The 27,110-nt window shown below is 44.6% G+C and overlaps 1 long non-coding RNA gene across 15 annotated transcripts in view; it reads right to left on the reverse strand.

Moving 5' to 3' along the window:
- The window catches only part of LOC104140583 (uncharacterized), a 115,572-nt gene that overhangs the window by 69,784 nt on the left and 18,678 nt on the right, over positions 1 to 27,110 (reverse strand). The gene's annotated exons all lie outside the window — the stretch shown is intronic.

Genomic DNA, 27,110 nt, shown 5'->3' on the forward strand with positions numbered 1-27,110 from the left:
GCAGCCTAAGAAGCTCTTTCCTCCCCTGAGTCTGTTTTCACTTGAAGCCAGTTTCACATTCTGGACCGAAATGGGATTTATATTTTTTCCATGTGGCCCACACCACTGCCTGGGTCTCGCGGCGCATGGCAGGTCCTGCCACGCACAGCGTAGGGCCTAAGAGAGGCTGCAGATGCCCAGACCAGAGGAAGCCTGCGCGTCTCTCTCTTTCCACGATTTTTCCCATGACCAGCCAGATCACTCGGTGGCTTTGGGCACCTTCCCTGCCTTGCGGCAATGTGAGCTTCTCTAGACTGGCTGGACAGGCTTCACGGGCTTTCTTTGGAGTCTGGATCATCTTCATGAGTCCCAGGGCTGTGCAAAGGCAAAAGGGGGCAAACAGGCACAAGCCCTGCTGGCTGCTGCTGCCCAGGGCATGGGGGCCGGTCTGCAAAGCCAGAAAAGCAAAGAAGGAGGCAGCAGCATCCAGAAGGAAGGAAGCCCCAAGGAGGGGGAGTGCACCAGCCACCAAAGCTTGCATCATCTTTGCTGAGGGCACCTCGTTTTCCCAGCCTTTCCCACTTGCCTCCTGCTGCCACCAGTCTGTGCAATTCCACAGACTACAAGTTTTGGGGGAATTTTTTTCTTTCAGATGAATCTGAGGGAGTTAGGAACCCAAATCCAAGACTGTCAGTTCCCCAGGCTAGGACTATCCGTGCTGACCGAGGACAGCTGCTCGCTCTGTGCACACAGAGGAATTTGGCAGCCTACTGATGTTGCTCCTCAGTAGCAGACAGAAGTACGCTAGTGCAGCCCAGAAGATAAACCAGCATTGAAGGAAAGGAGCATGAAAGAGGAACGTAGCATACAAAATAGGGTTTGGGCTCATCCAAGGGCAGTGGTCAGGAGAGAGGGCTGGACTGTCTCCCAGTGTGCACAGCATACCCTTTATTACCTTCCTGCAATGTTCAGCAATTTACACAGGCACCAAATCAAAGCAGGATTTAGCCTGCATCACACCAGGAACTGCCTTTTTACAAACCGCAGGGTAAAATCAGACATGACAGCCTCACCTTCCTGATTAAAACAGTGAGAGTGGTTTCTTTATATCTAATCCACTGATAAGGAAGAGATACGTGGACTGGGACAGCACGTCTGGAAACTGTTTAATAGGAAGTAACATACTCCAAAGTCCTATACCTGGCTTATTATTCACCTGCTCAACCCTGCCCCCTTCCAAAGCACATGTTTCAGCATGCCGGGTTTCTGTTAATTGAAGGTGCTCTTAAATGTAAATGAGGAAAATCACACTAAAGTCGCTCAAGACTCCAGATAAGATTTGGAGCTGGTACATCTAAGTGAAATGTCACTGAGGCCAAAGGAATCGCCCTGTTCCTCCCTTTTCCGCCGCCATCCACTGCAATCTCCGAACTTGACCCTACATTGCCATGTCCTTATGAAGGGCTTAGCACAGAGGATAACGCATTGCTGCAACGGCGACTTGGTGCCCCCCTCCCTCGGCGAGCGGCCCGAGGGGCACGCTCCCGTCTCAGGCTGCCCTGGCGCAGATTTCCTGCCCCGGAAACTCTCGCCCTTTCCACGGGCTGCTCGCGTGGAGAGCGGGCTGGAGGGAAAAGGAGACGGGGAGCGTCTCGCCCGGGTGGGACGAGAGGCCTGGGTTCCTGTCCTTGCCCCTGTGATTACTGCAAGCTTTTTCAGTAAAAGTCTACACAGGATGGGTTGGGCCGCTTTATCAGGGTTGCACCAGGGCTCTTTGGGTTCGTGCAGAGCAGTTCTCAGGGAGGTCCTTTTCAAACCAGCACCCTCAGCCAGAGCCCGAAGACATCTGCTCCCCGGAGCTGAACAGCCAGGCTGGACCCATGGGTTTAGCTCCGCTACCAGCGGGAGGGGGATGGCTGATTCGCCCTGTTGAAGAAGGACTGCCTTTTGCTTTCATTTAAGAAATAGCACTTAGGCCTCGACTGGTGATGGGCAGTCCTAAAGGCACAAATACAGCTCTCTAGGGCACTTGCATGACAAGGGCAAACTATGAAAGACTCCAAGCCTGAGAAGGGATATAATTTGCTTCTCTCTCAACTGTCCCTAAAAGAAGAGAAGTGACTCTCCTCACAGTAAGAAATAACAATCTTTTCCCACAGCCACCAACAAACACATTAAATCTGAGTCGATTCTTTTTCTCAACCAGATTGCAAAATAATTCTTTTTTCAGACTTTTCTGTTCCCTCAGCAAATCCCTCAGGAATTGCTGCCCTCTTCCCATACCTCCTATGGCACGTTTCTCCACGGCCTGGGCAAGCCTGGATTGCTAGTGCCGGCGCTCAGCAATATCTGGCTTATTCGTCTGCAAACAAGGGGAACGTAAAGGCACTTGAGACTTCCTAACCAGACCTTTGCTTTTCCAACCTCTCTCCTCCTGGCCTCACATTTTAAGCTGAACAACTCTTGCTGAGCGAACAGGAAATAACAGCTCCTTCCTGCTATACAGCCCTACCCTCCCGGCCTGGGAACACTCGCCTTCTCCCAGGGCTGGCTTGGGCATCAGCCAGGGCTGGTGCCGACTGGCATTCCCCTTCGGAGCCAGCCTCATTCACCTGTCGCTCTTAAAGCTCAGAAAAAGATTGGTTCAGATTATCTCAGCAGAATCCTGGTTAACTGCAACCGAACAGCAGCTCTGCGACAGCTGAGATGGATAAAGCTTTTCAGTTCAATGTTGACTTTTCCAAATCCCCTAAATTTCACATACCCATTCAGATGTCCTGGAGATTTTACGTGACTCATGACAGTGCACAGTAGAAATAATGATGTCGGTTTGGGACGTTTTTAGATGCAGTCTCTTGGAGAAGAACCCTAGCTTTTAAGGATGACATTGTTATAAGCTCGTTTTTTTCCACTTGCGTGCCCCGGGCATTCTCAAATAATCTGAATTTCTACTGTCTGATTGATGGTGCCCTCTACACGTGTGGAAAACAAAGCTGAAGACAACATTCAGAAACAAAGTTAAGTAATTCAGTTAGATACATAGCATTGATTTTGCGAACAAAGAGGACTACTTGATGCAGAGGCATGAGTGAGACAGACAGCAGTTTTTGACTGCATTAGGTTTCACATGAACTCAGGCACTCCAACAGATGTGCAGAATTTGAGGGCCTTTGCCTCAAAGAAATCTGGCTGGGCAGAATCTGTTGGGAGAGAGGAAGGTGCTGTGCCAAAGACCAACTCTATCAGAGAGCTTTTGCTTGAAGGGAAATACAACAGTGCAGCAAAGAAACTCAGAAGGGCTCCGACTATTTCCAGATAGAAAAGGCAAAATTACACCTCAAATATTTGCAGGGAAGAGGGGAAAGAGAAGTGAAAAGGGCACTGAGAAGAGCTCAGGCCACAGAGGATGAGCGGGTTAGTCAGCATGGGCAAGGGGACTTTGGGAGGGATGGTGGCAGGACTATGCGGGCAGAAGAGCTTCTTCACCTCCACACCAATTCTGCGGTGTGTGTGCCATAACCAACGGTCCCTGCTTTCTTTCCCTATGTAAGATCTGGAAAATCATGTGCCCTCAGGGAGAAGAGCAGAGTCTGAGCCACATCTGTTCCCCCTTCCCATGGCTGGGATCTTGGAGCCCCATCACCTTGTTCTGCCTCCCTGACGCAAACTGGATGCGGCTCATCTTGGCACTTACAACCCCTCTTCTTGCCACCCAAGTGGGAGAGCTGTTTGCTGTTTTCTGGGCTTTTCCCTGCACAGGGGTGTCGTGTCCCTGAGGACGTCAGAAGTCCTTCTCCTGTTTTGCCCGTAAGCTGCCACCTGAGAGGTTTGGCTTTCTACCTAGGCAGCTGCAAAAAATTAGCCCAACTGAGGTTCAGCTGCACAGTAGAGGAGTGCAGAAAATACTTTTTTTGCCATTCAGTCACTCACTCGAGCTTCAAGAAACTCTTGAATTAAAGTCCTAAAAGGAAGTGCTGAAACTGACTTTAGGGTCGGTGCTGCCTGTAGCAATTTTGGGTTTACTGGTGCAGGTTTTTATTACTTTATCAGCGTCTTGAGAGGCCTCTAGTTTTTATCTGTCCAGGTTTCCGCAGGGTCTTGGGACGTCTTTGCCATTCACATCTATTTAAACAATTTCCCCAAGATCTCAAAGTGTCTTTTTCTATTACACGGGGCTATAGGGATTCTTTCAAAGGAAGAACTACTTGTTTCAAATGGTTTTGCACATTCTCAAGTGCATCAGTTGTCCTACTGTCAATCTGAGCGGTATTTTGTGTGTAAAATTGTCCTTTCTTCTTCACCTCCTGGCTGTACTTGTATTCACGTATTTTAAGTATGTGGTTAGATTTAAGCATTTTAGAAAGTAAATTTCCCGTTCATCCTCTGATCATTGGTCATCTTCTTTCACAGTGCTTCTAAGAGTTGTAGCAATTCAACATTGGCCTTAAAAAATTCTCAAGTATCCAAACACTCAGGTGTTCTAGAAAAGAGAGCGTATTATCAAACATTCCCAGTTCAAAGGAATGGGAATGTTAAATAACGTTACATGTTAATTAGATGGGAATGTTAAATAATTTCTAGTTTTCATTATTCTTAAAATCATACCAGGAAAGTATACTAGCCCACCATAATCTCAAAGACGAGATCAGCTACGCATTCCAGGTATGTTAACCTCTTAGCCAGGACAGCACGGACAAGTACTTTCTAATGACAAAGTTAGAAAGTATTTCTCTCTGGAGACAGTGCTAGATTATTTATCTCTTGTCCTGCTCCTGATTATCCACGTTTCATTTCCAGAGCACACCAGAACTGGTTCGAGGCGAACTGAATTATCCCTACATATAACAGGACCGATTTAATGCCTAGCAAAAGTGATACAAAATGGAAAAGGAAAGCTAGTTTTGAGGGGAGGCAAGTGCAACCTTTCCTACTACTTCTACTGTCCTCTTCCATCCAGAGCAACACGGACACGTCCACCCGCCTGTCAGCCTTCCAGGGCTGGGGCAGGAAATCTCCCCCTGGGGCGGCATGCCTTACTTTTACCCCAGCATGTTCTCCTCCTCCCTCCAGGGCCTTCCCAGTCTGGGCTAACCCCAACGCTAATCTGGCTCCAGAGATCATCACCATTATCAGTACCACCAAATAAAACCAAGGGAAGATGTACCGGGGAGCTGGCAAGTTGGGGAGAAGGGCACGTTGTCGCAATGCCATGGGGAAAGGCTGCGCGGGGCTCCCGCACCGACGTGCCACCCCCTGGGTGACTGCCTCCAGCTCTGGTACAAATAATCCACCAACAGAAAATAGAAAATCTTTTGCAGTAGCCTGTCGCTTTACAGGAAATAAATAATGGCATAATTACTCCTGTAATACATCATAAAAGGCTTGCTAATTGCTTTCAACAAAGCTCCAGGTTTCCTTATCAAACCTGTCAGACTGAAATAACTGGAAGTCTATAAACCAGTAAATAATTAGGCCTGAAAATCTCTTTCTTGAATCTCTTGGCACTGCTTTCATCCACAGCAGGGAATCACGAGACATACGCAGCTGAGGGGGAACCAACATGAAGGACCTTACATCAAACACAGGTGTTGGTGGCCGGGGTCCGCGGGTCTCCTTGGGCCCCCGGAGGGTTTCCAGCATTGCCTCCCCCAGCTTACGGGGAGCCGGGACGTGCTCCATTTCTGACGGCTGCCACGCGAGGGAGCAGAAGGGAGGAAGTGGCCTGGCCGCACGGGTGTGGGCTGACGGCCCGGGTGAGGAAGAGCCTGCGCTGGACACGGGACCTTGCCGGGGGGGGGGGTTCTGGCTAGAGCAGGCTGTGCCCGGTCGTTTCTCTGGGCAGTTTGTTTGCATTGACTTTCTCCGAACAAAGGGCTAGCAGCTGGCGCTCAGGCGAGAGCTCCCTTTTGAAGAAATCACCACCCTTGGAAAGGCTGCAGTTACGCACCGCGAGAAACCACAGCGAGATGCTGGCCTTCCCACCAAACATCTGCCTTCGCCCTCTCCTCTCTGTGGTTTAATTAGAGCGTTTTGCGCACAGCTTGCTTTTCTACCCCGTCAGCTTTGCGCTGTAGAAACTCATTTGGCTCAAAGCTCTTGCCTTAGGAGTGCAATGATTTCGGCTGTTTGCCTGGGCATCAACACCCCTCCCTCTTTTTTTTTTTTTTTTTTTTTTTTTTACCACCAGCTCAAACATGCTTTAACCCACAAAACCCCCTTAAAGAAGGTGCGCGTTCATAGCAAGCCCCAAGAGACCCAAGCTAGGACCTTATCTTTTCAATCATCTTGTTTTCTGATAGGGCTGCAGTACCTGCCTGCAAGAGTGTTTATTTGCACAAGAAATGCTGGTCCTCAACAGCCTTTTTAGTCTTGCCTCAAAACAGCCGCTGCAAGCGTGCAGCTGAGACGCGTAAATGGGGGCTTTGCCCCCAGCAAATCGTTCATGTGCCTAGGTAGGCCGTACAGCCATAGGTACCCCAGTACATCTTCCCCGTCGTGTCTGTCTGCGTGAGTCGGTAGTGACTTGTTTATCAAGACAGAGTAAAAGCTGAAATGTAGCCACCCAGCTGCCAGCTAATAACACAGAAACGTGCTTAATAACTGGCTTCCATCAGTAATCAATGTCCGGCTTATAGCTTGTCCCTACTAGCAGATGGCGACAGGGCAGTGAGTCTCTCCCTGCTCCTTTGAGGGGTTTCCCCTCCCTCGGAGCGGGTCTTTGAAGAGGGGCTTCCTTTAGAAACCTAAAAGGTAAGCAATGACCCTGCATTTTGCTATTGATTTGCCTCCTGCGATGGTCATTTTGGTTCCTCTCACCTTCCCCATTGCTACCCCTGCAGCGCTGAGGTAATCGGGGCCCAGAGAGAGATAGGGATACTGGAGCCACTCTGCTCCTGTGCAACAGTAGAGCGTTAACTAACGAAGACTGGAAAAGCAGAGTCCCTCTGGGGCAGGAGGAGCGCGGGAGTCCTGCATGCCGTGTCCCTCGGAGCTCTTACCCTCGCTCTGTGTATACAGGTTGAAATCAGCTGTGTAGCTCTGTGTATACAACTGAAAAATAACTCACTAAAGTCAATTAAACTTGTCTGAGACCATTCTCCAGCCCTGAATGTCCCACATCCATCCTAATGAAGTCTCACAGCCTCCAAAGCAGCCTGGCTTCATCCAGACTGCCCAGCGGGAAAGGTGCCTAGCACACGCTAACTCCCACATCATCGGCCAACGCTGTTCGGGAGCGCCTGCTCGCCCCAGGCCAAAACCAGTTCGGAACCACTGCCACACTGCAGCAGTACAGATGGTTTAGCTCTGCTGCCCAAGCAAGTTCCTTAACGCTCTTCGGTTTACTGCTGCTGGTGCAGGACATTTGATTTCCCAGATTTCCCACCCTGCCAGACCAGGCAACTTAAATCTAAACCTGAATTCAGCTGGAGGTGACACTGTTAGCTCACCGTCCTTAGCACAGCGAAAACATTACCACCGAGGGTAAGATACTTGAGGATTTCTCAGATCAACTTTGTCTCTGAGAAAGCCAATTCAATTGATCAATGTGACCAAGTTTAGCTTCCCATAAGATACTTTTTTATATATAAAACAGTCCATCTAGCAGAGGTTTGCAGCTGACATATAAAATACGTTATTAACTTACATTTTGTTTTGTTTCTCCAGAAACCACGCACCAGGAATGCAGACCTGCCAGAGCAGATCAGACACCGGTCTGTCTTGCCTGGCGTTTTGTGGGCACTGCTCAGTCTCTTGGGCAGCCCTCTACGCATGTGACTCTGCTTTCAGAAGAGGGAGTATCAAACCCTGCAGACAGCAGTTATCCCTGAGGAAAAGTCTGTTCTTTATTAAGGCTTTATTTATGCATTGCAATAAGGTGCAAATATTGACAGATAGGTCTACTAGCAAAATCCTTCAAACTACCTATTTCTATTTTACAATTAACAATAGCAGATGCCTTCAAAGCACTGAATACTGAGAAACTGAAATACTCCAGCTTGTTTTAACAGTGTGTTAAATTATTAATTTTTAACAAATAAATTAATTAAATTATTAATTTTTAGGATAGCTATTTAATCAATTATTATGAATTTTGAAAGCACTGCTCTAAGAGCTTGATATTAAAAAATAGTCAACAAACGTAAGAAGGGCTGAGTTCGCTGTCTCATAGTTGTATAGTTATATACTCCAGCATAGTATACAAACACACACATATATATAACTCTATCTATGCGTATATATTGTTGTATACTACAGCAGTACTACACCGAATAGTTGTATACTAAACAGTATATCAGTATTAAACATGCTTTCTATATAGAAATGACTACACAGATATAAAAAAGGGGGGAAGTAAGGTCACTGAAGCACAAGTTCCCCCTTGCCTCTATTCAGCTTTCCATCCCGCGCACTAATTGAATTTTGCATAGGGCTGAGACATTTTGCTGAAAAACTTCTGAGGGAAGTTATTTTTAATTATTTTAATGTTAATAATCAGGCTTAATTTTTAATAAAGATGCGAAGAAGTTTGTCAAATGCTGTGGGCAGCCAAACTGATGGCATGAAATCTAAGAAAAAATATACAAACCAAATACCCCCTGGTATTACAGAGGGGGAGAAGAGTCATTTTGGTAGGATTAGGGCAAAAGCCAATTAAGAAGAGCACCAAATGACTAACATTGACTCACTGTCTTGCGTGATGCAGTTAGGTTTCCTCCTGTTATTTATAGTTGTATTCATGTCTGGTTATGACATGCTGTCAGCAGCTGAGTAGTTTGAAATATGTTAGCCTGGGGTCCAAAAGTTTGTTGTGCCATTCAGTGTCCTATGAAACAGAGACTGTCAATTTTTTTAAATTTCCTGAAGTAACTCCAAATTCAGCCACTTGTTTTTCTCCCGCAGCCCCACCTAACCCCCGCTGTCCCTGTATTTTGGTTTGCTAGCGCACATGCAGTTTTTTCCCTGTTAGTTATTCGGTCTTTTCTCTTTCTGGCTACTTGCTCCAGGGAAGGCTGCTCTCTTCTCTAATCCCCGCGAGCCCCGGTAGGAACAGGGAAACGTGGCCAAAGCACAGAGATTCCCGTGTTTTGTTTTGGAAACCCACAATGGAAGATCCCATTTTCAGGACACCTTGTCTGAAAAGGAGACACTTTGGCCTGGGATATAAAAGCAGTCAAGTACTCTAGGAGCTATATTTGTGCCTAAGTTCTACTTATTTTTTAAAGGAATTCTGTGCTTTCATGCCTTTTAGGACCTACGGCCCTCATCCAGTGGAAAAGCAGAGCTGTTTTGTCACACTGTAAGATATGCACTGTACATAAGACGACTAAATAAAGAACATTGGCACATTTTGTTTGATCTTAAAAGAGCTGCGTTTATATGAGAATGAAATGTTATGATTAGTTAAAATGGAGGCAAATATAAGAAAGTATAGTCAGGTAAGTACATGAAGTATGTAATTATACAGAGAATTAAATTTGAACATAATACAGAGAAAGGGCATTAGAGCTGCGCCTAGGCTTGGGGGAAATGGATGCTCTGACCTGCTCGGCACCAAAGCGGCCAAAGTGTTTCCATCTGGCCGGTGTGCCTGGATGGCCTTTCCTTCCTTGGAAGCTGGGGAAGCAGGATGGAGACGCTGCGCACACAGGCATCTCCTTCACTGCCAAGGGATAAGGAGCTACCACTGGAAGCTGGAAAGTGCTCAGGAGTCACAGCACGTGCACGTGTACAAGCAAAGAGCAAGGGCAAAATCAGGGGAACTGAAAGCAAGCCAGTCCCAAATGGCTGGTTTGGAAGAGCGGAGGAAGGCGATACCTTTAGTTAACCTGCAAACTCCTTGTCACTAGATATGGTTGAGATTAAGGATCCACAACATTATTGGATTGGTAAGCGAGTACTGAGAACGTTTGGCATTTTTTAGACAGGACTGAAAAATTACAAGAGAGAGAAACCACTGTGCTTCAGAGCCTAGTGCCTCACAAAAGGCTAGGTTATAGGCAGAAATCAAGATTATTTCATGTTTGTCCCCTAGGGAGCTTCTTAAACCTTCTTCCAAAACAGCTGGTACTGGCTGCTCTAAAAACGGCATACTCTAATCCCATGCATTTGGCTGGGTTTTAAGCTCCCCTTGAGATTACAGGAACGCCTGTGAATTGAACGAACAAATCCCGACCCAATATTTAAGGCAAACAATACTCTAGATCAAAACGCAGGAAGTCCAGACGGTTTTCTGTCAAAAAGAGTGGTGGATCCCAGCATGAGGGGACACCATCCTGCCAGATACAGATGCGGAAACCTTGCAGTTTTATCTGCGCAAAACACATTCAGCCTTGACCCATCTTTTGAAGGAAAAATGTGCATTTGCTCTGCCACAGCAGGGGCAAACAGGGTTGACTGATCTAATTAAGCATCATGGCTTCAAATAGGTGTTTTTCTATGTTTGGGAATCAGCGTCAAGGAGGTCGTTTAGCAACTGCCAATGTCACGCAGAGAAGGTAAAGAGCTCAGCCCAATAGCAGGGAAGGCAGTATCTACTCCAGGCAGTAGACTAACCAAGAAAGGAGTGACGCAAGGTGATGGCACATTGCTGCCCTAAATATCCAGATGAACCTCAATCATGGTTAAATACAGCCAGTGCAATGCTGTTAGCAGAACCACCTGACCCCACCATTTTAGAAATGTAGGTGAATTAAGGTCATACAGCCTGGGAGAGGAAGGGCCAGGGGAAAAATGTATTTACAATAGCACCTGTAGAATCTTGTGGGCAATTTTGCTGAGTCACCTGGACCATAAAGGAATAAACCCTGGTACTGTGTAGACCAATCCCACCTCCAGATTTTGGAGCTATCCCAGGCTGCTTAGCGCTTTCCCCGAGGCTCTTAGCAGGGATGCCTTTCACCCACTTGCTACACGAATCTTCTGTTGGTGCGGTTTGTGTCACGTACCAGAGCATCCATTTTAAGCCTCAAATGTTAGTTTATCCTATAGGTTTTTTCCCCTGGGCTTTTCATGAAAGGTTTTGCAATTGTGGTAGTAATATTCTACCACTGCAGGGAAATAATCTGTATTAAGTCTTTAGGAGAAATTATAGTCTTTAGAAGTTGCTGCACCCAGCTGTATTACTTCCACCGTTTCGGAACTTATTTCCTCTAACTCCTAGCTCTACCCTCTTCTCACTGCCCAGAGGGCAAAATATGACGGTTAACTTAAACCTGTAGCTTTACTACGTTAACCTGCACCATCTGAGGAGGTCTAGCCCTGCGCGTTGTTGGCTGCTGAGTCCTGCTGTAATTTAGCTCCTTATTATCTGTCTGATCTGATTAAACTCGGTATCTTGTTTACATTGTATTGGCGAGCAGGCCTAACGTGAAGCCTTTATAACTCAATTGCTTGTCAGATGAGATTCGTTTTGCAGTACTGCTCCTCGTCTGGGAAACAGACTCCCCACAGGCGTTAGATCCACCTGGATCCTACCAAAATTGTAACAAATGTCGACATGCACTTTCGCTCATCTTAATGGTAAATGTCATAGAAAAATGAGCTGTTAGATAACTGCTTTTCCTCATGGTTAACTTCTTGTTAAAATTAGAGAAAAAATAGCTTAATATTCTTTTAGCAAGCTGTTCAAACTCTCTAGATTTGTGTTACAAGACTGGAAACGGTTTTACCTAACCTAGTCTTACAGTACCTGAAATACATTGTCTCCTCCCTAGTCAAGTATGACATGAGCAAGATAGAGCTCTTCAGTAGTATATTTTTATGTCTTTGCTGAATTCAAACTTTCCTCAAAGTCCAGTTAACAAACACAGTGTTCTTACAGTGTTATGCCAATAGAAGAGATGATGAAGTACATCCACTGAGCAGCTTAGGTGGAGCTCAGACAACAAATTATCACCTAAACTGAAAATTCCCCCCAACCTTCTCAGTCGGTCATTTCCCACACCTCCGATGGGCCAGGTCAGTCACTTGGATGCAACTGCTTGTGGGGTTGTGTTGTAAAACAGAGCAGCTTTTGGGAAAGGGCAGAGGAATTCCCTAGTTAGGACCAGGCTGGAGGCTGCTGCCATTGCTGGGTGTCTGCTGGACTGGTTTGCAAAAAGAGTGATTGTGGATGAGAATTACAGCTTGGAGCTGAGATTGGCTGCCTTCTTCTCCCCATCACCTGCTCCGTAGGGCATACCCTGTCCCAGCACCTACACGTGGCTCTCACGGGAGAGGAAGCGTCTCACTCCTACATGTGAGATGGAGCAGGCAACGGAGGTGCTGCCCTGCGTGCTTGGAGGCTCCCTGGGAATGGCATCTGCAGGTGTGGGAAGCCTGTGCCAGAGCTCTGTCAAGACTCCAGCTTCCCAAAATAATCCACAGAACATATATATAACACAGTGCTAAAAAAGAAGGCCAGATATGCATTGTATGTTGGGCCTGAATATGTGTGCATAGTTGCAATTGTGTGCAAAATGATACCATTTCATATGCAAACTGATATTTAAGGGCACCTAAATACTGTCTAGGGCATACAGCCGTAGTCATGGAACTAGTATTTCTTATATCGACACAGGAGTTTGTTTCTCTAGTATCCAGGCAGAACAGTTCATAGGTTTGCTAGGGCTGAGTAGTCCATCAGGGTAACCTCTCAGCAGACACTTCCATTTCTGCAGTAAACAGCATCCGGCAGGGAAGAGGTTAATATACCATCTGCCATCCTTGGACTTAACCTTGGATTTAACTAATCCCAGAGGACCTCTTTCACCTGGGTTGATCAGGGGCTCATAACAAATTAGGACATAAACTTACACATCTGGCTTCACAGTGGGACACCGAAATCACTCTGCTCCCCACTCCTCCTATATGCAGGACCATGTGTTCGAAATGCCAGCAGAGGGACCCACAAACTCTGTATTTGTTTAATCTTGTTCAGGAGATCGAAAAGCTAACAACCAATAAAGCCGATGCTCCAAATAATCAACAATTTCCTGTTCCACACAAAAGCCATCCTCCGGGCACTAACTCCAGACCGCTTCTCCAACCGAAGACGTGCCAGCTGTGCCCATTCTAGCAGGGGGCTGTAGCTGGGCTGGTGCCTTTTTTTATTTCATCCCTCTGCCATATGCTGGCAGAGTACTGCTAGAAACACTAGCCCCTGAAACTCAGGTTTAAAATTGGTTTGTGTTGCCAGGATTGGCAACAACTTCTTTACAGAACTAAGGATTCGGCCCCAGGATCTACATAAGTGAGCCATTCCCTACAACAATTAATTTTTCTGCTCCAATCACCCTTAAGTGAAGTAAGGAGCTGGAAGATAATTTGTCCATAGAAAATAAGTAGATTTGGTATCAGTATCACTGATAAGGTTGATCGCTTGTAATGCAAGGAAAAAAAGCTGCTCATAAAATTATTCTGTCAGAAATATGCATGTCTCTTCGCAGAAGGTGAATTTCAGTACTAACCTGCAGCATTTGCAGGAGGATTTAGGTATTTGGGGGTCTCATTTGCACACGCGATAGCAAGTTTTTCTTATAGCTCAAGTTTTAGCTAACCTCGTGGGAATTGCCAGGCTCTGACTTCTGTTACACTCAGGTTCCTTTTTCTGAAGTTTCCCTCAATCTTAGAGTTGCAGGTCGGTTGGCTGTTGCCAGACCTGTCTTGCGCTACTTCTGAAAGCTTTTATTTGCTACAAATCACCAGTGAACAGCAAACACTGCCTCCTTCACCACGCCTCATGCACTTCATTCCTGATAAGATAGGATGATTACAAACCTGTGCTGCAGTAAGTCAGGGCTGAGAGAACAACTAACCTCTATTTACTTAATACATCCTGACAATTACTGGTGTAGTTATACTGGAGAACTCATCAAAGGCCTCATCAGGCTCACTTACAGCTTTGCAGCCTCATCAGCATGAGTGGAATTCGCCTGCAGCTGTGCCACCTGGGGCTCTGTGGATTAATGAGCGTTCACAAGCTAATTAAATCCTGAATGAGAAACCTGCAAGTGAAGGTACTTCCCCAAAAGCAATACTGGGGACATTCTTCTCCACTGCAGAGCTGAGTCATTTGTCCCAACACGTTGGTGGAGATGCTGTCTGACTGGAGACTCCCTCTCATGGATGAGGGCGATGGATTTCTTCACCTACTTGGGCTGTGGAATTTCTCTGTAGTTCTGCATGGTTCTCCGTATTTCTAAAAACCCATCTACTGTAGCCAGTATCTTTTCAAAGTGAACTGTTCCCAGATCTACCATAACGAGACATAGAAAGAAGAATTGCATTCTGTTGACCTGATTTTCCCAGCAGTTTCAGCTAACTAAGGTGTTTTCACATCCTCTCTTAAGTTACTGCTGCTCAGGCTGATGACCTGTAGTGGCAGCCATTTTACTGGTGGAAGAAACTTCCTCCATGCTCTGCATCAAGGTAGAAGGTGTTATGAAAAGTTACACTATTCTGCCATGAGCACAGCACTAAACCCTTTGAAAGAACTTAAGTTATCATGGATGGAGAAAAGAAAGCAAAGACCATTTAATGGGCATGTTAATCACATCACTTCTCTTCCACGCTTTCTCTGTAATTTGACAGTATGTTACATAACAAGTTTCCCACCCAGCTGAAAAGCCCTACACGGATGGGCAGCGTTTCTCTGTTATACAACCATATCAAAACCCATGGCTCCTTCCACGGCTGTTCTTATAAATCCAGAGACTGTGAGATGGTGGGAAGCATGAGACATTAAACACACCTTCACAGGGTGATCAGGCAGCAAGCTCCAAGCCCAACAGCCACCCTTTATCCAGAATGCAATTAAGTGCCTTGATGGGGGCAGCTGGTTGGACACAAGTTGCTGCACACAAGGCGCGACAAGGATTTGTGATGGCAGCAGGAGCTAAGATAACAACTAGTTCAGCAGCAGGCATCTTTTTGGGAAAAAAAAAAGAAAATCACAAGGCCAGCAGGCAGAAACCAAGGAGCCATAACCATAAGAAGCAGGGGCAGAACTCTTGATACATCAGCCCAGCTAGAAATGTGAGGTTGGCATGGTAACTACGGAAAGTACTCACTGCTGCATGTTCTTCCAGTGTTCAGAGACACAGTGCCACACTACAGGTACAGGAATTTATCAGTGGATTTTTTTTTTCCTCCTTCTAGAGGAAACTGGCTAACTGCCCGGGCCAGGAACACAAGATATGTACACTGAAATGCTGTAAAGGCTGGTGCAGAAAAAGCTACCCTTCTCTGATGTACTACTATGCATCACAATGACAGCACAAACTCCTCTACACATACAAACTGGCCTATAAAAATCAAGACTGGGTACTTTCCCCAAATACAGCCTTTTGTTCAAAGGGAAGATCTTGTCTTAATGAAAAGATTATTGGAGAAGATTATTCAGGAAGTGAGAATAAAACCACAACAGCATCTCCTAACCTTACAATCTACAATCAAATAGTTGTCAAAACAAATATTTTTTTAATCCTTTATTTTTTTCTTAGAGAATATATACATAAAAGCTAGTTGATTGCAAAACAGCCCTTTAGGCACTGTGTAAAGAACATGAATGGGAGGAGCTCCATCTTCTCATAAACACAGTGTTAATAAGCAGAGGAGTTATTGAGCCTGATACGTTTGGTATTGCGAGTATATACCTAATTTGGAAATTCAATAAATAATGACTGAATAAGATAATTATTCATACTCCATACAAACTTATCAACAGTTTTATTCTTCTTTTTTTTTTTTTTTCTTTTACTCCCTATCCATTATCTTGCCTGCATCTGCTCGGGAATGGACTTTCTGTTGGGCTAAATGCTTCAAAGTGTGATATTCTCATTCTCTCAGCAGTGATGTCTCTCACCATTGTTTAGGATAAGTCTTCATAGTTAGGATTTAAAGTGGAAGTGATGTTGAAAGGGGCAGTCCTGCCCACAACTATTCCCTCCGTCCCCAGCCACACATACTTACTGGCTTCCTTATGTCTGCACTAGTGATTATATGGCCACAGATCTTACTGAAAAATAACACAACCCTGCAAGTAAGAGATTTATTTTTGACCGGAACAGATTAACGGCCACATGAGCACTAGACTCATTGCACTGAAGGAGGTCCTGTGTGCCAGCACAGTGAACAAGAGGCACTAAGCCTACAGACATCAGTTAGATGCTGCAGATAGCTCGTACACACAAAAAGCAATACCCAGGAGAGAAAGTAGTACACTGAAGAGATCAGCTTTCCAGGCGCTGCGCGCAAGTGAAACAAACAGCAGAATATACAAAAGACATGCTCTTGCACAGCTAGTTTGTTTCTGAAATCTCATATAATCAGTTAACATATTTCACGTTACCTTCCACTAGCTGGACTCAATAAGAGATTTTGCTGCTGTTGCCATTTTTAATTTTTTTTTTTTTTGTCTAGGCATAAGAAAATAAATGATCAGTTTGTAGGGTCAAAAGTCAAGTTCCTTTTTATCATGAATGCATAGGAAACTGGTTTATGGTAGCATGGGAGACTGTCTTACTCATTACAGCTCTGCTCCTACACCACTTGGAGTTAATTATAGACCTCTTCTGTATGTTCCTCATGTATGTTGTCCAGCTGAGCCCCAGGAGCTTTAATCCGAGCTTTAATTGTGTATCTTTAATGAATACTGGCCAGTATACTTCCACCTAGCAGAGCAAGTTCTGCCTTGTTTTTTATTTTATTCTACTATAAATCTTTTTGGAGTCACCAGAGGGCACCATTATATATAGCATTATAAGATATTTAACTGATGCCAAAAGAAAGCAGATTTGGGGTAAAGTACCTGTTCATAGTTATGGAAGTCCTGATAGGCCTTGTGGTATTCACCAGAAAATGAAGTGGGTTGTTTTTTTTTTTTTTTCCTGACTATGGCTTAGACTCAGCACTGTCACACTTACTGACATGAAAATACAGTGCATTGCATTAAATGTTACAAAGAACACCACTGTAAATAGTTTAACTTAATTATGAAGAGATTCTGCTCAGAGGAACTGAGTAATTAAAAATGCACATTTCATCTTTATCGTGTCCTTTCTCCACTTCCCTCTTTTAAAATTATTTTTTCATTTATTGCGATTAATCTATGAGATGATAGACTAAAAAAAAAAAAAAAAATCAAACTCCCTGATGCTATGTTCCATTTGACTTTAAATGGTTTTTTCTTTTTCTTCTTGCATGTGCCTTTGCTTCACAATGTGTTTCATTAGCAAAGAACAATCATTTACCTCCATTTACCCAAAGGGATTTAAAAAGAAGTTAATTTAGATCCGAAGCATAGAGCTTCCTAGCTCTCCTCACTTACAGGGAGTCTATTCAGCTAATTCCCACAGCTCTTCATGAGCTCCTGCTGCCAGACCTGCAGCCATGTTAAGAACAAGGCAGTTCCTTTCCAAGCATGTTTTCAAGGATCTTTTAACAATACCAGACTTCACATTATGACACCCTTTCCACTGATTATTAATAGATGCATTTGAACTCTATTCATACTCATCTGGAAAGACAAACTTGCATGCAATAGCAAAATGTGGCAACAGTTGAAACTCAGAGCAGGCTCTTAGACACGAGTAGGAAAATACTTTACATAGCTTTAAACTTTTTTTTTTTTTTGTAAAGGCAAGAGTTAACTGCTGTAACGTTGAAATTAATGCACAAGCCAGGTACCACAAGCCAGCAGCTCTGCGGGGATTATCTAGGCACATGCTCTTACCTGCCTCCTCCTTTCTTCCCTTAAATGTGAGTATGTTACTTATGTTACTTTTTTTAATTGCCTCATGCTTACTATTGGGGATTATAGGGAAAAGTATGCACACAGACACTTACTGTGGAACAGCTGATGGGTGGGATGTGAAATGTCAATTTGGTTTCAGTCTTCAGTGGTTATCAAAGCATGTGTTGCCCTTGCACCTCAGCACTGACAGTTCTTACGCATATTCAGCGCATACATTTCAATCCACACACCTAACAGGCATAAGTTAATATACTATGCGCATTTGTTTCGCCAAAACATTACAATATAACTGCCAGTCTTCTAGAAACTGTTACTGCATTATTCATTGAAGAGTAATGCAGCTGCTCGGTAACCTGAAGAGAATAATTTACTCTCAAGCTGCTGGATTTGTTCGAGTGTCATCATCCCCCTTCCCTCCCCCCAATATTTTGCTTCCTTTCATTTGATAATTTAGGAGTAAACATCCAAACGCTCTTTTACCAGCAGCTGCATCAGACCTGGCACTGTCAGGTTTTCAAACACGGAGGTTGAGCCATGCGGCCACAAGGAGCCTTTTGTTGACATTTTAAAGTAGGAAGATTTAATAAAGGAACAACAACGACCACACACTTTGCTCAAATTAACAACAACATCCTGTACTTGAGAATGACTGATTCTCTTTGGAGATTTGTCCCTGAAATCATTTACATTAGCTATTTCAGCTATGTAAACCATACAAGTAAAGCTGTGCTGTCTTTTGAAGAGCTTCACTCTGTACTTTGCAAGAGATCTACCTACTACAGACAAAGTCTTTTTTCCTTCATCTCTGCCTGGAGCCATTCCTCATCCTCTTCATGAAAGTGAAAAGCAGGAGATGAGACTTCACTGGTCAAAGGAAAAGCAGGTCTTACATCATCCTCTAATGCTCTGCAGATTCCCCAATACCTGTCTGGGGTATTCATCACAAAGCATCAGATGCAATCATGAAACAGGCCCTCAGAGTGAGCAGCGTAGCTAAGAAGCGCATGATAGATAGCCCCTAGGGCAGAGCGAGAACTTCCAAGGCTTGGAACAGCTCTGCCAGAACCAGCCCTTTCATCCCTTCCTCCAACACCAATGCTGCCCAAGTGCAAAAAGTTTCCAGCCGAGACCCAGAAAAATCCCACCTGTGGCCTAAAGCAAATTCTAGTCTTCACTGGGTCAAATTCAAGCATGCCCTAACATTTGGGCAAATAGCTCTTTGTAACGTTAAAGTATGTACAAAAACATAATCCAATCCTTTTTATTGTACTAGTGACAACAACAGGGCAGGTAACCATTAGATTTTTAAAAGCAAAATAACTTGTATATGCAACATTATTCTATGCACTTATGCAGCATTCTGGTTTTGATTGTCTGAAAAATCTCACAGCTATTACTGTCCTCTACAGAACCACCACATAGTGCTGCAGCAACATTGTAATAATTCTACGGAGAAGAAAACCGAAGCACAAAAAAGTCACATTCCCAGAGTCAAACCACCACTAGGAGAGCCATAACTCGCTACAATTCACCCACCAGCAAGTAGTATAAACTGTAAGAATAAAATTATTAAGCAGAATAAAATTATTAAGTTACTGTACATAACTCTGGAAGGATCAATATGGCTTTTGTAAAAGGAAATCCTGCCTCAAGAACCTATCAGGCTTCTCTGAAGGGCTCAGCAGCCAACATGGATGAGGATGGTTTGGCTGAAAATTGCCCTTTCCAAAAGGTTTTCAACAATGTTCCTCAAAAAGGCTTTTAAGGAAAGCAAGCAGCTGTGACTTAAGAGGGAAGGTCCTTGCAGGGGTAAATAATTGTTAAAAGCCTGGAAACAGAAGATAGGAGGGTCAGTTCTCACAGTGGACAAAGTTCATGAGTGCAGTGAGTTCATGGGTGCAGTTCATGAGTGCACCCCACAAACAGGAGGGTGGGGGGTTGGTGGTAGAGCTGTCTGGAAAGCATATCTGGAAGAGGGGGCAAACAGGAACGGGACAGCCTGCTGATGATACTAAGTCTAAGTCATTCAGGGTAGTGAGGATGAGAGCTAACTGAAGAACTACAAACAGATTGCACGAGTAGTAGTGAACGGGCAAGAAAATGGCAAACGGAATTCCATGCAGATAAATATACTGTGATGCACAAGGGAAGACACATACAAGCCTACATACGTGCTCTGAGTTGACCATTACCATTCAAAAGCTATGAGATAATGACAGGAAAAAAAAAATCAACTCGGTGCTCAAAGAGATCAAAACAAATCAAATGCTAGGAATTTTTGAGTCAAAGGTATGGAACAGTTTCTATATTCAGAATGATTAAAGATCAGACTCTCCAGTCTGAAAAAGAGACAACTGAAAGAGCATAATAGAGGGCTATAAAATCATGAGCATCATGGATGGCAGCTGTTCACTTTTCTTCCAAAATGAAGCTCATAGGAGAGCTCAAAACAAAAAGAGGCGGTCCACCACACATGGGACAGTCCAGCTACTGCACTCCTTGCCAAAAGATGCTGTAAATCCCAAAAGTTTGTATCGGTGTCAGTGGAAGACTAGACAACCCTTGAAATGAAATCTGTCAAGGTTTAGTAAACACACAAAGCCCACAAACAGCTCAGGAGGCACCTGCAGAGCAAATGGTTGGAGGCTGGAAAAGCAATAAAGAACCTATCATTTAGGCTTGCCCTGTTCTTAGGCTTTCATCAAGGCACCTGCTTGTGGTGCCTGCTGCAGACAGGACACTGAGCTAGACAGATCTTCAACCATATCCAATATGGCCATTCTTGTTTCATATTCTAATTACCGCTATTCAAAATGATTATAATTCACAGGAGCTTTCAAGCCAAGAGTTACACTGATAGAAACCACTAGAAACATCATCACAGAATGTCAGGTAGCCCCGGCTAGAACAAGCCTGAAATAATCAGCACTTAATCTCTGAAGAGACAGAACAACGTTGGCAAGAGGAAGAGTTCATGTTTTTTGGTATCTCAGAGGTACCAATACATTCGGGACTCTGCAACACGCCAGAAAATAATATGGTATGTTTGTCCTTAGAACAACTTCAAGCTTCCACTGCTAGCCGTGGGTACATAATAAATAAATAGATCAGTAAGATGTATTGCTTTAGGTAGCAAGGCACTGAGTGGCCCACATTTTCAGAAGCGTCATAGCTGGCTACTTAGTCAGCTTTGTAAGTTATCTTACCTCTTTTGCACCTTACAGTCAGCCACTTGGAGAAATGAGGTATTTTCAGGCATCTGCTGTGGGCAATCTGAAAAAGTATATTCACTATCTGCCCCCTAGAGTGTGATTTCTGGGGAGATGCAGCACATTTTCCTGATAGTATGCAGCACAAGGAGGTGAACAATCAAACATATAGTCTAGATCAAAAGAAATCTAAACTTGCATCATATTCTTAACAGTCAGTATATTTCAAGACTCAGAGTTTTGCCCAAAGAAATTCAATAGTTAGCTAACATTGCTACTTTTGATTAAATCTAAAGCCTTCCAAAGAGAGACAAGTAAGGCAAAAGTCACTTCTGTACATCCAAAACTTCACTCTCTGTATGTTGTGTAGTTGGAGTGAACTTTGCACATTTGTGAAGGAACTGCTACACATGAGAATTATGTTCAACTGAGATGCAAGTACCCAAGCATGCCCCAGTCTGGGCAGATTAAAACCGAGTCGGAAACACTGCAGGATTGTACGTGTACAGTGAGACTTCCCTCAGAAGCTGTTTGTATTCCAATACTCAAGTAGAATGAACACAAGAGGGCGTCGGATGTCCCAAATATCAGAAGTCTGATTTTCATATATCATCTTTGCTGCAACAGTGTATCGTATTTCCACTGTCAAATTCAGATCAAAAACTGATTGCCAAGAGTAACACCACAGCTGCTTACGGTTTGGCCTCAGTTTGCTAACATACTAAGAACACTGGGGAATACCGTCACTGTCCCAAAGACCCAATTCGTTAATAATTCTGCCTTTTCTAAATAAAGGCCAGTGTTAAGTTGTGTGAAAGAACTGCCATTTGCAAGGTTTAAACGGTAGGAAGAAGCAGAAAAGTCTTAAGAAAATGGAAACACAAAAGCCAAAAAGGTTAAATATCTTTAAGTTAAATTTAGCCTGGCAACCGCCCAAACTATGAACTCGAGCAGATTGCTTGTTGGTTTTTAACAGAAGCCACTTCCTTTGTAGCAACAGGCAGATCAACACTATTGTGTTTCCTGAGGATGGGCTTTGGGTTTTAGTCTGGCTGGGCAGGAGCCTGAAGCCACACAACTTCCTTATGTAGAGCTGAGCAATTTAAAAAAAAAAAAAAAACAACAAAAAGCCCACCAGTGGCATCTAGGGAATTCTCCCATGTGTATCTAGTCCAGAAATGAACTGGGGTATTTTCTCCTTCCCCTGACTCTGGAAAGCCCAACAGCTCCACTGAGCACAGGGGAGGAAGGCAAGCTTGGCAAACGCTGCTTGCTGCTGAGGGCTCCTCTACAGCTGCAGATGACTCACACTGGAAGAGCCCCTTCCTGCCAGATTTAAGGGGACACAGCCTTCCCAACATTTTTCTCAGTTCATTTGAGCGCATTGATCTCTCTCACTTGAAACTCTCCGGACAACGGCTACTTACACAGTACAGCCTGCGCTGTTGTAAACCGAGTATTTTTACAACACAGGAAGAGCAGCAGGCCCAAGCGTACTCTCACCAGCTGTGCTGGGGCCTGTCTGCTTCCCTCCTCCCTCCCCTGCAGCAGGCCTCCTACAGGAATATGGCTCACATCCCCACTGCCTTCTCCCAACAGTCAGAAGGATCACAGGAACGGAGAACCCTGTGCCCCCCTGGCAGGGCCAGCTGCTCTCCCGGACCACAGAAGCAGCAATAGCAAGCCAGGACTTTCTCAGCACTTTCCGGCAGCTCTCAGTGCTGCCTGCCAGGAGGGGTGCACTGGAAGCTCCTGTTACAGCTTTCCATTGCTTCGTTTGCTTGAGGGGTTGGCGTATTCCCTACCCATTTCTTCCCTTCTATAGCTCCATATGGGGCTACAGAGCAAGAGGCAGGCATTACACAGGCTCCAGGTGCTCTCGGCGAAGGGCTGACCAAGTAGAAGCTGGCATGGGGGAAGGATCCGCTGCTGCTGCCTGCTCCTCTTGCTCTGCTCCTTACTGGTAGGCAGAGCAGGCTGAGAAAAGGGAGCCCCTCCACGTGGCTTTCAAGAAAACAAAAGCAAGGTCTCCCAGCAGCAAAGAGGTACAGCCTTTCTTACAGACGGTCAGTAAGAGCGTACAACCATGTTTTCTCTGCAGCGTTGAGACGAGAATGACATCATTATGCTAATATGAGACAGGAAGCACAACTAAGCATAAAAAGCCACTGAAACTGAATATATATATGAAGGTTTATCAGGAGCACTAACGACTGAACCAAATAGAAAATGAGAAAGAGGGCCTGGTTCATCTAACTTCTTCCAGTTTTAGTAACCTCCAGTGCCACTCATAGCAGCAAGCAGTAAAAGTAGGTCCTCGGATATACAGTGTTCAGGGCCTTTAAACTCCACATGGAAAAATGAAGATTTTTTTTCAAGGCGGCAATAACCTACTGTCTTACCCTGGCATGCAATCTGAATTCAGTATTTTGACACCAGTTTGAGTATCTAGATAGAGTGGCTAGGATTTGTAACCCCTCTGATTTTTTTCCTTGAAATTATACTAGTTCACTGCCAATGATCTTGGGCAGCCATTCTTGCACTTGTCTTTATTAAGCGGATTTCTTTCTCTACTTTCCAGAAAAGTGCACTGAAGTCCTCAGCCTCCTTCAGCATGCCTCATCTACCTCAAAGTAGCTCTCCAAACCCGAGTCTAGACTTCAGTCATAGAAGAGAAAGAGGCACTTTTATTTCATCTTATCTTAAGGTAAACATGCCAACAGGGTCATCTGAATCCCACTTCTACCAAAAGGCATTCTATTAGAGTTTTCTAGAAAGATTCTAGAAAACCTATCACAAGGTCAGGTGTAGACTGAAGCTCTCCTTCAACCGCAGCTCAAAAGGGTTGCGAACACTACTGCCCCGCAGGGCTCACAGGTGCCCATCTCGAGCAGGCAGCTCCTGCTCCCGCAGCCAGGGCTCACAGGTGCCCATCTCGAGCAGGCAGCTCCTGCTCCCGCAGCCAGGGCTCACAGGTGCCCATCTCGAGCAGGCAGCTCCTGCTCCCGCAGCCAGGGCTCACAGGTGCCCATCTCGAGCAGGCAGCTCCTGCTCCCACAGCCAGGGCTCACAGGTGCCCATCTCGAGCAGGCAGCTCCTGCTCCCACAGCCAGGGCTCACAGGTGCCCATCCCTGCATTAGCAGATGCCAGCTAAGCACATCCCCACCATCGCTGCCTGCAGCGGCCGAGAACAGGAGCAGCTGTGCCTACCACAGGGAAATGCTCAGCTGGGGGAAGGGATGGCCTTAAACATCACAACTTTTCAGAGAGTTAACAACCACACCAAACTTACAGGTGTGGTTTCACAAAACAGTAAAGCCAACCTGATCATCAGCTGCTGCCAAAACGAGAAGTTCCCACTCTTTCATCCCTTGCACTAGCCCTGCCACTCATCTGACCCCACAAGAAGCCATTCACAGAGCTAACATGGCATCAGTCTACCACTGCAAGAAAAGTGAATAGTTTTCTGCCAAAACAGTGGAGTTTAACTGAATGCTAGTGCTGGTACAAGGGTGTACTGCGGGAGGGCAGGAAGCACAGACTGACAGGGCTATGTGAGCTGCTTGGGTGAATCATTAAGTAACATACTTTGTTACTGAACAGATTTAAATACATCGGTAAAGACCCCTGTATGGACGTTTGTTTGGCTTACAACTCTTTAATACAGAGTGATTATATCTATTCTTCTCAGTTTAGCAGTGTGTCCCGGTTTGCAGATTTCAGTGAGTTTTAATATCACAAAACTAATGACCTAGTAAGGCAAACGGGGCAGCTCACAGCAGTCAGAGCTGTTGTTTCAAAGCTGCATGCAGAAGCTGGCAGAGGTCACTCATTGAGAACACTTCCAGTTCTCCAAGGTTTCTAAGCTGTTTCCTCTATATACACTAATTTAAATCAGTATCAATAACATTGCAGGATTGTTGGAGCTGAGGTCATGGATACGTTACTCTGCTTCTTCTCTGATCTATAATACCAAATCTGTACAACATAATGTAAACATTACAGCCTTAACACATTATTCCACTCTAGTAGTTGTTTATACTATGCCATTTCCTACAAAATAAATGACTCCATATAGAAATTATGAAGTGAAATACTAGCGGGTGTTGCTGCTATTATTCACGAGACTTTCAGTTACCTGCTGTCGTATCAACATATTCTACCTCATGTTTAGAAAACACAAATTAATGTGCTGTTACTTCCCTTCATAATTCAGCATCAGATCTTATAAATATGGAGATACTAAAATATAACTAACTGAAAGCACTGGGCCACTTCAGCAATAACGTATATTTACTGAGAGCGCGCTGTATGTTAACTGCAGATTTTTGGCAGCTATATCCACATCATGAGACTGGTCACTTCCCGCTACACACAGACACTGAAAAAAGACAGAATAGGATTAGTTTCCCACAACTTGTATAACTGGGTGTGTCCTTCCAAAAACACTGCAAAGGGGACTCTATTGTTGCCAGCTAGCCCAGGCAGAAAGCACTCCCCAAAACACAGCAGCAGCATACCTGCCCTTGCACCTTCTGAGAGCAGAGCACACACGCCCCTCCCAACACTGCCCTGTTTGTTGTGCGCTGTTTCCAAGCTTCGGTCAACAAGAGAGGGGTCATCCCTTGCCGGGACACAAGGCTACAGTAAATCTAGAGCACACAGGAGCTACAGATGAGAAAGCAAATCTCACCCTGAGGGAACTTCTGCTTACTTGAATGCCTTCCCTATAATCCTATTTTATGGGCCACGTGTTTTGGGAATGTTGAACAGTCAGGAGACTGGCAGTGACTAAAGGGAGGTGATTCCTTCCAGAGGACTGCTGAAAAGCAGGATACAGCCTTAAAAACTCTCATGGCAGCCTTATTCTTAGCTGTATAAGCACTAACATGATTAATGTTTCGCTCTTAGATAAGTACTGACCTTTACCAAGGAATATATGCAAATTGTTGTTTTAAAAAATAAGAAAAAATAGTATCAGCATTTAAAATTCACCTTGAAACAATGTTTTCTCCTGTTTGAAAATATAAAGTGAAAAACAGCATCCTGATTTTTAAAAATCTCAAAGATGATAATGTAGGTGAAACAGAGGAAGAAAAAAAGAAAAGTAAAGAAAACAGGTCTTTACTCTTTTTGGCCCAATAGCTGTCTTTACAAGTAGCTCCATTAACTTGTAGGCAGAATAGCACACACCTCATCATTGGTAAGTGTGGGTGGCAGATTCAGAAACACTAGCCACTCTATCTCTTTCAGGGGGATACTAGACCCAGATATCTCCTTCTCTCTTTTTACAGTAAAGACCACGCAGGGACGAAGCAGTGTCGGGGGGGGGGGGGGGGGAAGCCACACACATCAGGTTAGTAGCAACTTGCATTCCTTTTAACTTCTCCTCCCCTAAGGACAGGGAACACCAGCACGGCTGCCTACAAGTCCAGCATACAAGTAATCATCAGGCTTAGTATGACAATCATCAATTGATTCACATAACTAATAAAACACTGACCTATTTCTACTGATACAACAGCTTTGTTTTCTAGTCAGGAAACCTCACGTGTTAAAATCCTCCCCTCTCCCATTTCAGTAAGAACACAGTATCTAGTACCTGGCAGGACCAAGTACTTTTTAAGCTGCTGTCATTTCTCCGCATTAGTGTTTTCCACAGAGTACTCTGAACAAGAGGACAGACAGAAAACAGTGACTTATAATCCTGAAGAACAATGGGCATTTCTGTGAACTGCTTTTCTACACAGGATGTGGGGTGGGCCTTCTTGAGCTTGTGTAATCTGTCTTCAAGTCCAAAAACCACACTCTGAAAACATGCTTTTCCTTCAACAAATAGTCACACATACAGTCTGCCTAACATTACTTTACATGGCTGTCATTTACCAGTATGGAAAATTTTCGTTTAAAAAAAGCTTTAAAAAAACCACCTTAGTATCCCAAATATATTAGTTACAGTCTATGTACTACATAGCCTTTATTTTGTTTTAATCCCAGACACTGTATTTGGGGGGGGGGGGGGGGGATGTGTCACTTCCACTTAGTTAAAACGGACTTAGGAGCTGCGACTCTGGTAGTGCTTTAAATGTTAGTTCACATCCTAGGCTCCCTTGAGCCCAGAAACACCACCACAAAGGCACTGGAAACACTTTAATCCAATAAACTGGGAAGGATTCGTAAGTAAAAC

This window comes from Struthio camelus, chromosome 1, assembly GCF_040807025.1.
Source record: "Struthio camelus isolate bStrCam1 chromosome 1, bStrCam1.hap1, whole genome shotgun sequence".
NCBI classification, from domain to species: Eukaryota; Metazoa; Chordata; class Aves; order Struthioniformes; family Struthionidae; genus Struthio; species Struthio camelus.